Raw genomic sequence first — 11,753 nt, 5'->3', positions numbered from 1 at the left:
GTGCGCGACCCGCACTGTGGGTGACGGCCGCTTGTCAAGTTGCGCCTGGGCACCTCTTTGCGCGCCGAACCGCACCGGGCGGGAGTCGAGCGGCGGACCTGAGAGAGTGCCGGTGCTGCCCACCCTAAGTTTGCCAGTCGGCTGCAATCCTACAGGTTGCTGCGCCCGGGCCCCTGCCCTTTCCGCTCCTCGCCGGCGCGGATCTCCAAACCCGCCCCGATTGCTGCAGACTGGAGTTAGCCCGCTCTGCACTCCGCGAGCCGCCTCGCGCGCAGGGCTTTTCCCTACTTCCTTCCCAGGCCAGAGCGTTCCCGGCTGGGCGCCGGTGGCGATGTCCTAGAGTTTCTGGGGAGAGGAGCCGGAGGATGAGCACTCGCTGTCGGGTTGGCAGGCTTGACTAGACAGGGCGCCTTTGCCCCTCAGGGATCAATACCCATGCTTGGGGTCCTTGTACTCTGCGCCAAGCGTGGCATCCATCCCTTTGGCAACCCTTGCCCGGGGTCCTGGCTAGCCCTGGGCTTTCCTGCGCCGAGGCCGCGTGTGTGCTGGAGCTCCGGAGAGCGGTGGGCCCGATCCCGACTTCACTGTGCCTGCAGTGCCTAGCCGGGATAAGCAGTTGGCCCCAGGCTGCTCCCTACCCTGTGCCTACTCCCACTAGCGATCGCACGGCCCCTCTGAGCAGCCGAGAAACCTCGCTTATTTCTGACTGGTAGCTTAGACCCCATTTTCCTGGTTCCTCGGGACTCCAGCAGAGTGACATTTGGCAACTGGTTCCAGCTCCACCTTGAGCGAGGACGCGAAGCATCAACTTGAACATGAATCCCAGGGACTTCTTTTGAAGATGCTCAGAGGCAATCTCAGACGTATCTAGAGTACTGTGGTTTTGCCTCTGAAATAATACGGAAGCTTTTCTTTTATCCTTCTCTTTCCCCGCACGTCATCCATTAGTCTTGGAATATGTAATTGCACTAAATGGTTTACCTAACACTTGTCTGGCGAGAGGTAGAACTACGCTGACCGCCCCACCTTCTGTTGGGCTCATTCTCCTGAACGTGTTCGGAGTCCTGGTCATGCATTCTGGAGAGCAGGAAGACGGGCGAGACTGGGGAGGGTAGAAAACGATCACCAAGAATCAATGTAATCTAATGTTTTATAAAAGCTAACGGTGTGTTAAAAACAATCGTGTTGCCAGAGAGAGAGAGAGAGAGAGAGAGAGAGAGGCATTCTTTTATGATTCTGTTTGCATTTCATCCTGAAAAGTTATCTTTTTCGTTCTTTCTTTTTTTTAATGGAGTAAGCTTTTAAAAGGCAGATAAGGCTTAAAAATGAACCTCCCTGATTGAACACACTGGATTATGGTGAAGCACAGTTCTTCCCTTGCGGGAAGAAGCACAAGCTTCAGCCATTTAATTTACTACGTTCAGAGAATGCCTCATTGCAAAGTCAGCTCGGAGTGGTTTCACGGGTATGGGGGGAAACTGGTCTTGTCTTTTCTAGATGTTGATCCGAGTGTCATAGTTTTCACTTTCTGTGCAGTGCTGACTCTCTGTACTGACCCCTGGGCGTTTGGTTTCTGCAGTTGTCTTGAAGCCAGCTCTAAACAAGAGGTGGGGACCTGCCAAAAGCTTCTTGGTGAAGACTTCCACTGACTGTGAAACTAAGGCTAGCACCTCTTGTCTGCAAGCTGTTCTTTAAAGGGCTTCTGGAAAACATACTGTACACTCTGCAGGCTTGTTTACAACAAATGTCTTGCACAGAATCATAGTAATGTTCAAGACACATGGAGTGGAGCAGTAAATCTGACTAATATTTGTCTTGCAATATTTTTCTCTCTGGGACGGGAAGCCTGTCACTCTGAGAGTCTCTCAGACATTGCCTGAGAAATGAGCATAAAGAAGGCTCAGATACATGAAACCTGAAACTTATATCTGATTTTTGACAGCGTCAGAAAGAGGCATAATTGGGGATTTCTGAACAAAATGTGTGTTTCAGTATTTCTTAGCTTATCCAGTCCCAAGAAGGTGCCCTCCTTCATTACACCTAAGAAATGGTGCATGCTTTCTGACTACTCTCACCTACTTTATAAGATTGGCCCAGGTTGTTCTTATTTAGCCCACTAGCTAGTCTTTTGTTCTACAAGCCTTTCATGTGGACTTGAACCAAGACCATTGCCAACCAATATAATATGTAGGATTATGCCATTGGACTTGATGTTAGGTACATTTCTAACAGTTTAGGAATGTTAAAAAAATAACAATAGCATTTATATATGTTCCGGATGACTACCCACCCCTTCACTGTTTGTTTTTCCTTTCTCTGTTCCACTCTATAATAAATGTTAAAAACCTCTGAGAATTGGAGGGAAACTTCAGACATCTGACTTTAAACTACACTCAAAGAAGAAGCCACTTGGGGCAAGGGACTGCCTGCAGAAAGCAGTCATGGCCCATGGGCCAATGTTTTCTCCCTTCTTTCGAAGCAAGACTGACTTCTTCAGGCTTATATCACTGCCTGTCAGCATACTGGAGGGAGGCACTTTGGTGCCATGATTACTGTATATTTTAACACTTTTTAACTTAAAAGAAGGTTGCTTAAAAGTTATTCATGACCTGCCAAGTGCTAATTAAATCCATGTCATACTGTCACACTGATTTGTTTTTTGTTCTTTGAGAGAGGGGAAAAAAAAAAGAAAAAGAGTATTGCTGTTGATCTGATTATGATAACTATAGTAGATACTGTCCATAAGCTGTACAAATTATCATAAGAAGAAAGAAAGATAATGCATAATAGACTCAGCTGTCACACAACTAAATGGAAAAATAAGAAAAAAATCCTAGACAATTAAATCTTTCTTATGATGGCAGGAGTTTACATAGGAGGTATACGGGTTCTATATTATTTAATTCATTTGACTATTTTCTACAGTTTTAGTATTGGAGCCCCCTTCTCATCATGCTCTTTTTTTCCTCAAAAAAATGTGTAGTCTGTGAGAAAAAGATCCTTTCCCCTTCAATGCCTGGCATCTTCCCCCTTTTGAAATCTTTTACGTGCTCTCTCAGTTTGAGCAGCCAAGTGGCACCCCCTTTCCCTACCCAGCAAAGTGTTCCACTTAAGTGATCTCTTAAGTGTACATCTCTTGAAGAATGGAGATTAATTGTTCTGACCTTGCTTGTACTGACAACACTGGTCACCTTATTTCATCATGTTATGGAAAATTACTCTTTCTGCTTCATCCTTCTTGGACGGAGCCATCTTTGGGCATGTGGTCTCCATGTGGTACCTAACAGGGTGGATAAACAGGGTTCTCGTATATCCTCTCAGGGAGTGCCCCTCTCTCCAGCAGGATGGCTGACCCTGTCATGCATGTAGTCCACTATGCTGTTTTATTAGTTAGGGAGCGCTCTTCTTTTTATTTCCTACTGTCGACTTTATCATTTCACTTGTACTAATACGCTTGAATTTTAGTGTCTTCCTGTACCAGTTATCACGCTCTCACTGCCATCAAGTCGATTCTGACTCATAGTACACATATGTAGTACCCAACATAAACCATTTATAGATTTCAAGGCTATCAAGAAATTGCTTGTTCTGGAGAGAGTGATTTTCTAATACTCTTCCTTTCTATCACCCTCTTCTCTCTTAAAAAATAAAAATTCCAGGGTGGCGACCCAGACCATGTGTGTTAAAAGCTAGTTCGAAACACAGAGTGTGCAAAGAAAGATTGGCTATATAGATCCTCTTAAGTAAGGTGAGCGAGGAGTGTTTTCTTCGTAGAATGGCATAGGTTTTCTCCTAGAAAAACACCTTAAGGCTCCCTGGTGGCTTAATGGGTTTAGCATCTAGTTGCTAACTGCAAGGTCAGTAGTTCAAACCCACTGCTATGGACAAAGTTCAGGCTGTCTGCTATCATGAGGATTTACCATCTTGGAAACCTTAGGGAGCAGTTCCGGTCTTCCCTGTCAGTTCGAGATGAGTCAAAATCAACTCGATGGTGGTGAGTTTGTAACTCACCTTTGCTGTTAATACTGATTGTCCTTTATTTTAGGCAAAGCCAGTTAACCAGCTCTGTCATGGTCTTCCCTTCCTCTCTATTCTAATGCCTTTATGAATTAACTGCGGTGCAAAATAAGCAATGTGAACTTTCCTCTGTCATTCTAATCTACACCCTGCATTTTCTAACTGGCCCCTGTTGGCATTTGGATTGCCATCTGGTTACTACCACGCTCTTTGTTAGGTCTGTTTCTTAGGAGGGAGGATTTGTGAATTCTTGCTTGAATATAATATAATAAAAGTAAATATTGTATTTAGTGCAGGGCCATTCATTATTCTACAAGATTTAAACATTCCAGCTCACGCACTTCTTAACATAACTCTATGAGGGAAGTGCTACTGTCATCTCTGTTTTTAAGAGAGGAAAAAGGGGCCATGGAAAGGTTCAATAACTTGCCACAGCCAATGAGTTACTGTACAGAGTAGAGCCTGGGCTTGAACCTCTGCTGTCTGAGTCGAGCGGCTACAAGGAAAACAGTTTTATAACCTCTTCAGAAAATATCATGATACGTATATTATGGTAACAGAAGTACTGAAATGCTATTTATATAACTATCAGAGTTGTAGAGGAATTTAGAGTAGCTTAAATAGATCTGTAAATATATTCAGATAAATCTGAGAGATTTATGTTGTATGAAAACAACAACCCTCTCACCATTCAGCTTAATATTCTTTCGGACTGGATTCACACTTGAAGTTCTGAATGCAAGTTTCTAATATGATAGCTTGCTCCCCACACCACACACCCTAATTTTGAATTTCAATCGAGAATATTACTCTGATTGAGTACGCCATCCATGGGATGGAAGATCCCAAGGGACTGTTTGTTGCATGTCTTGTATTTTTAGCCTGTTCGCCAGGGAAATGTGGAGCATGAGATTTGAGAATAGATTGTTAACACCAGAGGCTGCTGTTTCTGCCGTTTTGGGTCCTCCTGCTGCTGCTTCTGCAAGGCAGATGGCTAGATTCATTTATAGAAAACAGATATTCGTTTTATTTTGCATTTCCACTTTGAAAAGAACTTTTAATTGTTTGTGCCACATTGCATCGTATGGCCTTATTGTGTGCATACACATGCTGCTTGTAGATAATTTTCCGAATCAGGCGGATGTTAATGTATTCCATTTGGACTGCATTGGAAATCCACTGTGAAAACTCTGGTGTGCGGTTAGGTTTCCTTTGAAAGTGAGGATGTGTACAATATCGTGTGACCCACAGAACTCCAACTCAGAAGCAAAAGGTATATGCTACATTTTTACCAAACCTACAATATTTCCTATCATTGTTGCTACTCGGATGAGCACAATGACGACAGTATTCTCCCTCTAGGACCAGCTTCTTCAGATACTTGTTTTCATAAGTAAGGAAACTAGACAACAAAAAACTTGTCTTCCAAATGAGACCTAAGACAGCTTCACTTCATGTCCACACTTTTACTTTCTGCCTGCAAATTTCTGCGTATTAAGGCATAAGAGTCTTCCTTGCCAAACAAAATATCAGGAGACAGGCAGACCTTACGGTGTGTATCCCACTCCTGGGTCCCTGAGTTGTAAGGGAAGGAGGAAACCTGTGGGAAAATAATACTCCCACCATGAAGCATGTGAACACGTTCACAAACTTCGCACAGGTTTTGCTGTTACCCAAATGGAATGCTGTAATTTCTCAATCAGGTAAGTCTGAGGGAAATGTCATTGCAGACATTCTAGAAGGCAGGCCATTGGCAGACAGGTAGAGGAAGCAATCACTTGGACCACTTCAAAAGCCCAGCCGACACGGGGACGACTATGTTGTGTGTAATAGCATTCACAGATTTTGAGAATTTACCATAAAGGCACATTTAATTATTTAATATCAATTGTGAAGAATGGCATCTAAATAAATGTGCAGAATTCAGTTTGAGTGTTATTTGCCATGCCTGCCAGCAGCTGCACTGATGTAATCGTTGCAGTTTATTTTAAATGTAATGCAATAAACTACACCAGAGGACAAGGGAAACCCAAACGATAATAGGTTGTGAGCTGGTGATATTGGGAACTCACAAATCAACGCTTTGTAAGCATTCATGTACATTTGACTCACTGCCAACCTTATTAAAATGCAGATTCTGGACCTTATAAACCTCAAGAAAGGAGTCTGAGCTTCTTCATTTCTGACAAACACTCCCTCTAGGCTTACACTGCCAGTCCCAGTGGGCCACTCTGAGTCACAAGGCTATGCCAGAGCCAGCTATTAATCCCAGTGTCACATCGTGTGTCCTCGGTGATGCCCCCACGTATTCGATGCAGTGCTGTGCTCAGTAGGCTTTCCAAAGCTCTGGCCGTCCGGATGCAGATCATCAGCCCTTTCTGGGTAAATTCAGATGACCAACCTCTCAGCTAGTTCTTGAGCACTCTTTTCCCCACACGGCAATTCTGTATGTTGTAGTAATTCAAGGTTTTTGTTTTGTTTTTCTTGTTGTTCTCTTTCAGTATTTTTTTCACTGGCAATGTATTATGACATAGAACTCAGTGTAAGACTATTTCACAACTCCCAGTACAAACACAGGGAACCACAAATGCCACTTGTAACTCAGATGAGCATGTGGTGGCTGCCAGTGAGTTCCAGGGACCCCATAGGACTGCGAAGAATTGCCCCATGGGTGTGCAAGGCTGCAAATCTTTATAGAAGCTGACTAACACATTTTTCTCTCCTAAGCAGCTGGTGAGTTCAAACGGACCTTCCTGTTAGCAGCCCAGCGCTTGGCTCGCCTACTGCTCCAGTCCTTGTGGCACAAGGACTGCTTAGATATTAAAAAAACAAAACAAAACATCCCCCAAACTCACTGTTATTGATTCAGTACTGACTCATCGCCATCCGATGGGACAGAGTAGAACTGGCCTTTGGGATGCAGAGAATGCAACTCTTTCAGGAATAGAAAGCCCCGTCTTACTCTCTCAGAGCAGCTAGTGTATTTGAACTGCTGACCTTTAGGTAATTACCAGGGATCTAGCCACCTCCAAAATAATAGTCATCCAGTGGCACAATTCTGATGTAATATGGCTTGCCTTGCAGTTGTAAAGATAGATGCAGTAACTCCTGCAGCTTCACAATATTTTAGATGCTTCACCCGTTCTTGAACTAAATGGGATCCAATGTCTTTGGTTTTGTAATGATAATAACGATGAAACTAAGTTCTCTAGAAGTTGAAGAGTTGGTCCAAAGATACATTTTGTGTGTATGTGTGTGTGGGTGTGAAGTCAGAGGTCCTTTTGACCATGGTCCATGTTCTTTCACTCTTCATTGAAGGTACTCTTTTTATCTCTGAGTTCAGGACAATGAGAGCCAAAAAAGGTTGTAAGTGAGAATGAGGTACAGCAAAATAGATGGCTAAAATAAAGCAAACTGGATGGCCTCCCTGAAATGATCGACTTGAGATGATCTTTACACCACACACCAAAAGTATCCCCTGAGTCTTTTAAACTTGGACAGTAGTTTAACATAACTAGCAAAGAAGGTCTGCCCTGAGCATTATTGCTCCTTGAAGAACTATCTATATAGGCTCAAATTGACAGCAGCAACTCCGAAATATTAGCTAGTCATAGGTAGGAATCTTATCGGGCTGTGAGTTTATAATATTGGGTGAGGAATAACTCAGAAAAGGTAGGAGAGAGCAGTTACACAACTCCAAGACTGTAATCAGTGTCACTACATGTATATGTAGCATCCCTGGGGAAGTAGTGGTTACATATTGGGCTACGATCTGCATGTTTGGCAGTTCGAAACCACCAGTATCTCCCAAGGAGAAAGACTGGACTTTCTACTCCTGTAAATAGTTACAGTCTTGGAAACCCACAGGAGTTGTTATGTGTATTGGCTCAATAGTGTGTTTGGGTTTGGGCTGAAATGTATATGTAGAAATAGTTGGATTGTTGTATGATATGCTGTATGTATTCTGACACCAACACTCACAAAATGCAATAAATTATCACTACATAGATAAAACAGCACCGACACCCTTAGGGAGTACCGAGGCTCTCCAAACATTTACAGCATTGCTGGTACTGCCTGAGCCCGGTATGTCTGCCTTTGCTACAAGAAGGTAATCCCCACCTGGCAGAAGTCGTCTTACTTCCTGCTACTTGCCCAGTGCAGCCTCTGGCAGTGCCCCTCTGATAGCTCAAACTGGAGACCCTTTGTTATTGCAACCTCATTTTGGTAAGGTATAGATAATGTTTAGGATACAATTTCTAAGATATACTTGATAATTGTGAGAAAACACCCAGGAAAAAAGAGGTAAACGACTATCGGAAGATGTGCATTTTGTTTTCATCTCCCTCGACATTTTGAGAGGGACCTTTGCAGAAAGACGATTCCGTGTAGGAGACATCACTATCCGTGTGAGCGTATGCTCTGAGTAATCATTCGTTTGCATAGAGCTTGACATTTTTATGGTGCTCTCGTAGTCTTGACCCCTTTATATCTTCACATCAACTTTGACATTGAATGGATGGTGACATTAAGGTTTGAAGATTATTGAAGCCAAGGTCAGACAGGTAGCGAGTGGTAGACAGGACTAGGACAAGGAGCTTATGCTTCAAAGGGTTTTGCGACCTTTTGGACTACATTCTGCGGTAGTTCTGTTTTATTACCAAATAGATGAATTATACTTCAGTTGAACAATACTGCATTTCTGCTCATATTACATTTAACTAGGAGGTGGGAGAAAGGTGTAGATATATGAGAATGCGTGATGCCCAAGAAAGAAAAATAAATTAATGAAAATTTTGACCAATTCTCATGTTGCCTTGTTGGCCTCTATTGTGGTATTCATTATGGTTATATCCCCATCTGGGTAGAGGGCCAACAGAAAATATATCCGGTGTGACTGGAGAAATGTAAAATCAAGAATGCACTTGAAATGGCATGCTGTTGTATGCATGATGTGATATGTAAACTCTTCTGACCACCACCTGTCTGTCAGTCTGTCACACTGTGGAGGCTTGCATGCCTAGATGAGGGAGCAAACTTTGCCACCAGTATTTCAAATGCCAACAGGGTCCCCTGTGGTGAATATGATTCACCAGAACTTCTAGGTTTACTTCAGTTAGGCAGAAAGGCCTGATCATCTACTTCAGAAAATTAGCCACTGAGAATTTATGGATCACAACAAAATCCCACCTGATATTGCGGACTGGGAGACACTTCATTCCGTTATCTAGCCATGGGTGGAGTGCTAACTTGACAGCAATTAACAAGAAGGATGACAAAATATTCTGACAAACTAGCGAAGCAGTGCTATTTTTTTTTAAATCAAAGGGGTGAAGGTAATTCATTAAACTAATTAAATCACAAATCCTTTATTCTGAGGTCTTCTTTTTTAAAGATGTCATTACAGGCACTTTTTTTTTTTTTAAGAAATGCAAGACTGGCTCCTCAATCTGGATACTTTTGAGCACCTGGTCTTTGCTCTTCATTCTGAGTGTTCGCGTTTGAACCGTTGTTTTCTTTCTGTGTGTAGTAATAGTACAAGATTCGCCTTTTAATTTGGCTTTGAAAGACCTTTTAGCAGCACAAGGCAATGGGACTTCCCATAACAGTTTTCATAAATGCATCTGTAAGAATTACTTTATGTATATTTTTAGAGAGATAGCAAAAGCCCATACAGACGACAATAGAGATTTCGTTTCCAGAGAAGTGTTTTTCAGGGCATCTACCTTTTTATCGGAATATGAAATCCTGTACCTGCCTCACCCAGGCTTGAGACCGAAAAGGAGCTGCAATGATTGTCAGAAGCTTGCATCAGGAAATTTCCAAAGTTGTGTTGTCTCCCTGAGAAAAACAATCAGAAGATTCACAGGTTTTTGTCGGTGTGAGGTGTGTGGGTGAGATGTAAGTGTTTTTTTGTGAGTGTATGGTAGGGGCTGGGGTAGCTCTAAAGCATTAAACTTGCATTAATGAAAAGATTTGTCATGAATTTTTTTTTCACCTTGGAATAATAATAAAAAAATTTGTCTGCTGCTTTTTGAAATTTAGCAGATAGCTTGAGATGCATATCCAGTTCTGGGATGTTAATTTGCAAAACGACAGCTCTCCTCTACCACAACCTCCAGCAGAAAAGACAGTCACTTGGATATCCAATTATTAATAATTGTCAAGGTGATAAGTGCTGCAGTGCATGCCTATCTGTGTGTATATTACATATTAGTAGGATGTCATCTATCATCATTATATCAAACTTGCATCCTTAAAATTCTTTGCCATTAATTTAAGTGATATTAATAACAGTTAAAACCTGAAATGTAGATACCATTTTAACTGGGAACTCAGCTTCTTAGTTCTTAACTCTGGCACTTTCATTTCTTTCCTCCATAGCACCTCCCAGCTAATTCCCAATTCTCCGCCTCCCCTGGGTCTCTTTTCTTCACCAAGGGAAAAGTCACTTCCAGTTGAAGCAATGTGCTGGGCTGGGAAATTTAAAACCACCATCCTGTCCTTCCACTTCCCCCTGCTGGTTCATTTCATTTTACAAGGAGGAGGAATAACAAGATTGTAACATTCCGTTCTGCTCTACCTTTCTATAATATGACTCCCCTTTGCTTTCAGGGGCATGTACTCACAGCAGTTTTATTACTTCAAGAAACATTTTTTGGCATTTTCAGTACCTATCAAAACCTTCAATAAAGGCAGAGGAATTTGCAGGGCAAATTGGTAGGCCTTCAGGCATGATGCAGCGAAGTCTAGACGGGAGCATTTTCGAGAATAGGGGATTTTAATTGCGTTTTGTCATTGTTCTTAAATAAGTAGTGATCAACTACCACATACGTGTACCACTCTCGCAGCAGACGGGCCTTGGGTGGGAACAGCTGAAGGTGTTAGCGAGCCCTGGGCTCCAGTTCATTGTTGCTGCAGCAGGTGCAGGAGCCCCACGTGGCTAAATTGACTTTTCAAAAATAGAAGTCATGTATACGAAAGATGGTACAAAACTTTCTGGTTTTACTTATTCAAAGGTTTTAATAAAGCATCCAAGTGGTCTTTGACTTGAACTACAGAAGCATTGATTTGATCACTTCACTTCCAGGTGCTGTTGTTGGCTAAAGAAAAAAAAAATCAAGAGATAACTTCTATGAAGAGGAAAAATACAAAACAAAACAAAAAACAAACTAACTCACTGCTACTGAGACAATTCTGACTCGGGACTGGGTAGCACTGCCCCTAGGGGTCTCTGAGACAATCACTCATGATAGATGTAGAAAGTCTCATCTTTCTCTCATGATAGGCTGGTGGCTTCAAAATGTTGACTTCACAGTCTGCAGTCCATGGGGTAACCCATTATACCACCAGACCAAACTCACTGCCATCAGAGTCAATTCTGACTCACGGAGACCCTTACAGGGCCAGGTAGGACTGCCCTGTAAATCTTTTTTTTTTTTTTAATTAAATACTTTTATTGGGGGCTCTTACATCTCTTATCACAACCCATACATTCTTCCATTGTGTCAAGCACATTTTTACACATATTGCCATCAGCATTTTGAAAGCATTAAAATTATTTAAAAATTTTTATTTTAAAATAAAAGGTAAAGAACAAACTCGGGTTATCATTAGTATCCTACATCAATGGTATCTAGCAAAGAATATTATTGTTATTTTTATTTTTTTATGATAGGTGAATTTTATTTTATTTTTAATTTTATCTATTTATTTATTTTTTTATTTTTTTAACA

This window comes from Echinops telfairi, unplaced genomic scaffold (assembly GCF_000313985.2).
Source record: "Echinops telfairi isolate 266 unplaced genomic scaffold, ASM31398v2 ScPeMD7_9;HRSCAF=40, whole genome shotgun sequence".
NCBI lineage: Eukaryota > Metazoa > Chordata > Mammalia > Afrosoricida > Tenrecidae > Echinops > Echinops telfairi.
Note: the sequence above shows the minus strand (reverse complement) of the source record.